The following is a 6932-nucleotide window of genomic DNA, read 5'->3' on the forward strand; positions in this document are numbered from 1 at the left end:
AAAAAAAAAAAAAAAAAAAAAAAAAAAAATCTATGCCTCAGTTTGTACCACAGCTCATAAACAAGTGTGATCCCTTCCAAAATTATCACCTATTCAGTATTTCACACGTAAACAAACAATATAAATTTCAGGGGAAAAAAAAACACATCAACTATCAACTAAGTTCCAGAGCATAAACTGCTTAGCAAATTATGTGTACATATATGTATGTTCTATTAAGTATATACATCGATAAGTATGGAGAGAGATCCTTGAAAATGAAGGTATGAGGGGGCTAGGCACATAGCTCAGTTTGTAGAATACTTGCCTAGCAGGCACAAGGCCCTGGGTTCAATCTCCAGCACCATCAAAACAAACAAAATTGAAGGTATAAAGTCAATCCATCTGTTTATATATATGGATAACAAAGATAAAGGAACATAAAGAACAAAAACATGAAAAATTTATAGAATACATTGAAAAATTACAAATTATTTTCTGTTTTGAACTTGGCTAATATATGTCTCTGTCCCAAAACCAAAATTATATTTAAAAAAGAAAAATAAACAAAAATGGCTAGTTAATTCACTCATTTATTTATCTAAAAAATTTAATGCTTGAACTACAATGATGGGGAGTGGATTCCAAACTCACCATGGAATTTGTGGTCTAGTTTCGGGATAGCTATTAGTCAAGTAACATACAATATGCATAATTGCAAATTGCAAGAAATAAAATATCAGGTACACATTACTAAGAAATCATTTAATCTCTAGAAATAGATATCAGACTCACTGGGGAAGAAAGGTCAGACAGAATTTCCTTAAAAAATGCCACTTCGGAATTAGGTTCTATAGCTCTCCTAATGGAACTACTTCAATCAAAGAGGGAAGAGAAAGAACAAGGACAATGAAAGGAAGGACAAAGGAGACATATCCAAGGCTGCTGAAAGTAAATTAGCATTTTTCTTTATAGAAGACAACTTCCTTAACAACAAATACACAGGTGATACAGACTATGCTAAATACCAGTCATGACATTGACAATAATCAGATATACTAAAGGAATAAAAGGATACTTTATTTAAATACTAACATTTACAAGCCCCCTCCAAAAAAAACACACAATTATCTTCCTTCTAAACATATGTGTTCACATAAATATAGTACTTCCACCACAAAAGTTCTAATAAACTAGTGTAGTGCATTCCACTATTGTCATGTATGTAAAAAATAAATTTAAAAAAGTTCTAATAAAGACATAGGTTAATGTAAAAATCATATTACAAGGAAGGGAAAATACTATGAACTTATAGCAAAGATTAACTCTCAATTTTTAGACCTCATAAGTGTCAAAAGAGATTTGCAGGTCACCAGCCAAACCAAAAATAAAATCTCATTTTAACTCTTAGACAATAAGCAACTGCTTATTGCTTAAAAAACTGCTAACAACGTGTTATTTATGTCCCTTAATTTTTCCCATCAAGTATCAGGAATAGACAGTTCAGATGTCCAAATGCAAGATGAAGAAAAACTGAATAAGAACCCAAATAAATTCAGTACTCAAGTCTGACATTATTATATTAACATAACCATGAGCAACTTACAGATTTACAAGACACACTAAATATGGAAAGAATTCTGCTTTTTGAGTACCACAGAATAGCCTAGGTATTCTGACCAACATTTCCTCCTAGAAATAGAATAGTTGTTTGTAAGGTATCAGAAACTTTCTGAGGCAGCTAAGACTTAAGGTGCGGAAGGAACTCATTGAATAGAGGGAGCTTCCCATTTTGTGCAGTTTTCCCTGTCAGGTCTTTCCACCTATTTATTGGCACAGGACAATAGGCTGAGAAGCTAGGAAAGAACCAGGGGGTAAAGAAGTCAGCAAGCATTGGCAATTTCATAGGGGTACGGGTACAAAAGTTGGTAGTTAAGTGTTGCCATGATACCCATGACATCTTGAGGGGTCAAGGTCCCACAATGAAGGAATGCAGAGAGAAACAAATCTGACACTGTGTACAAATTTTCCTTGAGGCATTTGTCAATGTTCAAACCACACAGATAAAGAGGCTAAAAAAGCCAGCAGAAAGCAATTAAAAGAAAGAAGCTTTTAAAACTCTCATGAGGCTGAAAAGAAAAAAGCTAGAGAAACCCTAGAAACACCCAGTCTTTCAAATGGTATCACTGGATGGCTACCATTCAAAGCAAACTAGAGACAAGTTTTTTTTGTTTTTTTGTTTTGTTTTGTTTTGTTTTTTTTGTGTGTGTGTGTATTTTACTTTTTTAGAGACAAGTTTAATAAGGCCGAAAGCCCCATCTGAAGTCAGCTCAGTCCTTGACTACTGAAGTGATCTACTCTCTCTGCCTGCCTGAAAATGGGCAATCCTCTCTGCAGAATATCATTAAAGATACATAATCTATCATTGTAATTTATAATTGTATCTAAAATTATTGATAAAATGCTACTACATCAAAAGTTGCCAAATAATAATAACAGTAAACTATTGCTTGGCATAACAGACACAAAAACAAAAGAAAAAAAGATGATGGAAATAGGCCTGCAGGTGGTCCAGACACTGGAGTCTTCAGACAGACTTTAAAGTGATTTGATTAATATGTTCATGAAAGATGGTCATGTAGAGATGGGGGGGTTAAATATATCTTTATTATTTCAGAATACTACATTGAGCAATGCTATAGAAAATGAGACTGGAGTATCTACAGATACAAACACAGTTAAGGCTCTCAGTACATGTGCTATTTACATACAATCAAATAAAAATTAAAGAACTAAATAGTAGTATAATTGGAATTAAGAAACAAGAATTGAAAGCAGGTTGGACAGAGTTGAAATAGAGAATTAGTGAACTAAAACACAGGCAAATAATGGAAGAATTCTGGATAGGGCAAAGAGGAGGGAGGGGAAAGGAGGGGGAATAGGGGCAGGAAAGATGGTGGGATGAGATGGACATCATTATCCTAGGTATCCTAGGTATGAAGACATGAATGGTGTGACTCTACTCTGTGTACAACAGAGAAGTGAAAAACTGTGCTCCATTTGTGTACTATGAATCAAAATGCATTCTGCTGTCTTTTATAACAAATTAGAATAAATAAATTTTAAAAAACACAGGGGGCTGGGGATATAGATAAGTTGGAAAAATGCTTGCCTCGAATGCACAAGGCCATGGGCTCAATTCTCAGCACCACAAAAATAAAAATAAAAATAAATAAAACACAGGCAAGCAAAACTTATCCAGATGGAACAAGAAGAGAAAAAAATTACAGAAAAAAAACATAAGAGACATATAGGACAGGACAGAAAGTATAATACTGATTTAATTGGGAATCATAGAGTAAAGGAGGAAAAAATAGAAGAGAAACAATATTTTATGAAATGTCAAGATTTTTTTCAAAAGTGATGAGAGTCATATCACTGACTCCAAGAGGTGCCAGAAACCCCAAAAAGAGCAAATACAAAGAAATATATAGGTACATCGTCATAAAGCTTAAGCTAAAACCCAAAGACAAAGTCTTACAATTGCACAGTCAAGTCACATACATTCCAAGAAGCAGCAACAAGCCTAACAGCTATTTTCTCAACAAAAAAATTTCCCTCCTCCAGCTCTCCCCCCACCCCCACAAGATTAAACTCAGGGCTCTGAACATCTTGGGACATATTGGCAATTGCTCTACCCTGAGCTGCATCCCCAGCCTCACACAAAAGTTTTTGGGGAGTTTCTGGAGATTGAACCCAGGGACGCTCTAACACTGAGTTATATCCCCAGCCCTCTTTGAGACAGGGTCTCACTAAGTTGCCCAGGCTGGCCTTCAAACTTGTGATCCTCCTGCCTCAGCCTCTTGAGTAGCTGGGATTACAGGTGTGCACCACCATACTTAGCTCACACAAGAATTTTTTAAGAGAAAGATCTTCCCAAAGTGCACTGATGTTAAAAGCTATTACTTATCAAAGCGGGGTGGGGGGAGGAAGGAAGGGAGAAAGTCCTCCATATTAAGATATTTTTATACTGCTAGACTTCTCAGAAACTTATCTGACCTCAAAACCTCTTAACAAGCAACAATCTCAGAAACCAGCCATTCACAAATACACAATGGGAAATCATGTGATATTTAATTCTATGAATTATCATTTAAATAAATGTATATTTCTTAATTCCCAAATTAGGTATAAATTTCAGGAAAAAAAAGAGTAAAATATAGGGAAACTCAAGCATACTAAAAAATAAAACGCTATTTCATTACTTTCAAAGTACAAGTGTGCTATCTGTAACTAAACAAGCTTTAACTTTTTTTTTTTTAAAGAGAGAGTGAGAGAGAGAGAAAGAGAGAATTTTAATATTTATTTTTTAGTATTTGGCGGACACAACATCTTTGTTTGTATGTGGTGCTGAGGATCGAACCCAGGCCGCACGCATGCCAGGCGAGTACGCTACCGCTTGAGCCACATCCCCAGCCCCAAGCTTTAACGTTTTTAAGATCCAAGTAAGTCTAAAGAGTTAAAATAGAAAATGTTTGTTCTTTCCACCTATGAGAGAAGGAAGGAAATTCTAAATCCTAATAAAGAAATAGAGATAGGAATTGTTTTTCACAATTTCTCATGTCTTTACCATTAAATGCAAGTGACTTCAATATAAGAATTCTTTCAAATATCTGATTTCACTACCTTTGTGCAGAAGCAGTAAAGCACCATGGTTAAGACCATCAACTGTGGAGCCACACTGCCTGATTCATATCCTTATTTCACTGAGATATACGAACTCAGGCAAGTTTTAACCTCCCAAGGATCAAACGAGTTAAAATACCTAGTATGTTCAGAGTTTATGAAAGGTATATTATAAGTGTTTACCATTTTGTCATTGTCATATTATTGTCACACACACACACACACACACCCCAAAAACCCAAATTCATAGGGGAAAAAAAAAGTTTGCTACTTTGTTGAACAATTTCAACAAATGGCTACACCTAAAATGAGACCTATTTAGGAAGGTCCTTAAGATGACTTCCACTGCCAGTAAAGATACAGCAATTGTCCTTAGAGTGAATTTTAGGGCAATGGAAAGTCAAATCCTTTCATCCACTTTCTATCATATAAAGTATACCATTCTTAGTTTCTAACAGAAGTTCAGAACCAAGAGCGTTACAATTTAGGCATGGCACACACCAACAGAGCAGACACAAAAAGCTCAAATTCAAGATCCATAAAACTCAACTAATGCTCCTTCAAAGAAAAAAAAGTTCAGATTACTCTTCAATTGTAACAGTTTATTTTTTTTCAGTTAAAATAGTTTACTGCTTTACAATAAAAACTACACCATATCTACCAACAGAATATCATCAAGATTAAATAAAGCACAGTATATGAGAATATTTTCAAGTTTTATATATATATGTGTGTGTGTGTGTGTATTAAATATATCAATATACTTGAGAAAATTATACTGATAGGTTCCTCCAATTTCAAACAGTTGCCTTCTCTAAAACTAGTTTCTGAACACTTCAAATCAAAAGCCAGAATAACAAGACAGAAGTCAGATTAAAGTTGCCATTCACCAAATCATTTGCTGTTTAAAATGTACTCTAAAAATGTCTACATAACAGATAACTTGATAAACTGAGTTATCTGTTATGTAGACATTTTTAGAAAAAAGTTATGTTTAGAAAAGAAGTTATCTGAGACCAGACATTTAAAGGAACGAGATTCTAAAATTATCCTACCTGAGGCCAGAAAAACATCTTTACCGGTGTTAGATCAAACAATGCCACCCAATCCCCAAATGTCTGTGATCCTAACTTGAATATAGAAAATGCTGATGCAAAAACAAGTTGGCCCAGAAAATCAGAGGTCAAGTACCTATGGACACATTTCAACTTCAGCTGAGGGTTAGAGTGTTTACCTGGCTCACCCTCAAACTGAAAGCTGGGTTCTAGCATCAATCAGGGACACTGCCATGCAGCAGCCACCAATAGGTAACACAGGCCAGATAAGACCACAGGTCACTTGGCATCTTCCACTGAGGCAGATCCTTCTGAATGCCTAACTGCCAACTCTTGACAGGAGGATGGGCTGGTAGTCAAGAGAATTACATTCTTCTAGGTACACCTTCCTTTTGAAATTCTTGACCCACCTGACTAGAGAAATCAAATTAAGGGATATGTGAAGAATTTTTGAAATATATAAGTAGAAAACTTTGTGAGTATGTTTCACAGATCCCGTCCTTCTATTTGTTTAGTAACGTATTATTAATTACTTGTTTTGTTCAAAAAACCATCTCTGGGCATGTGAGGTGACGGTCCACGGGATATCACCAGCACTTTTCTTCAAGATGTGCAGAGATCTTAAGCCTTACTAGGCCGATTCTCCATCTGCATGTAGAATTAGAGTTAGATCCGCTCCTCCCAAAGATAAGCTAAAGACAGAACTGGTTACGGAAAAGAAGGCATCTGCTACAGAAAAATTTAGGCTAGGGATACAAGGGATGTCTTTTTTAACACCTAAATCAGGGCTCCAGAACTAGTGGCTATTAAAAGTCAAATTCATGGAGGTCAGTAAGCCAGACTTCTGTGTTTACATTTGAATTCCTGGGCGGTGAAAGTGCTGGGTCTCTACACATTCATCTTCTAATGAGCCTTAACGTGCTGGGATTCTTCTGCAAGGTCCCTCCTCCCCACTCCCTCTCTTTTTCAGAACTTCCAGTCTAAAGAGAGACAGAGAGAGAGAGACCCTCTGGCCAGTCCTACAACTTCTCCCCGCGCCTGGCGGGGATTCCGAGTCCACAACTTCTCCGCCTCCCGTGACTTCGCCCACTTCTCCTGAGCTAATCACTTTTAGTGACCTCCTCAGGTCTACTCTACGTCCCGGCAGCAAACGACCGAACGGTCCCCGGCCGCCGGCCCGGGACGACTCCGCGCGTCCGGAGCAGTCCACCC

The 6932-nt window shown here is 36.6% G+C and overlaps 1 protein-coding gene across 4 annotated transcripts in view; it reads right to left on the bottom strand.

Annotated features, from left to right (window-relative positions):
- Nucleotides 1-6932, bottom strand: part of Mkln1 (muskelin 1) — a 329639-nt gene that overhangs the window by 159411 nt on the left and 163296 nt on the right. The window lies entirely within an intron of this gene.

This window comes from Marmota marmota, unplaced genomic scaffold, assembly GCF_001458135.2.
Source record: "Marmota marmota marmota unplaced genomic scaffold, marMar, whole genome shotgun sequence".
In the NCBI taxonomy this organism is placed as follows: Eukaryota; Metazoa; Chordata; class Mammalia; order Rodentia; family Sciuridae; genus Marmota; species Marmota marmota.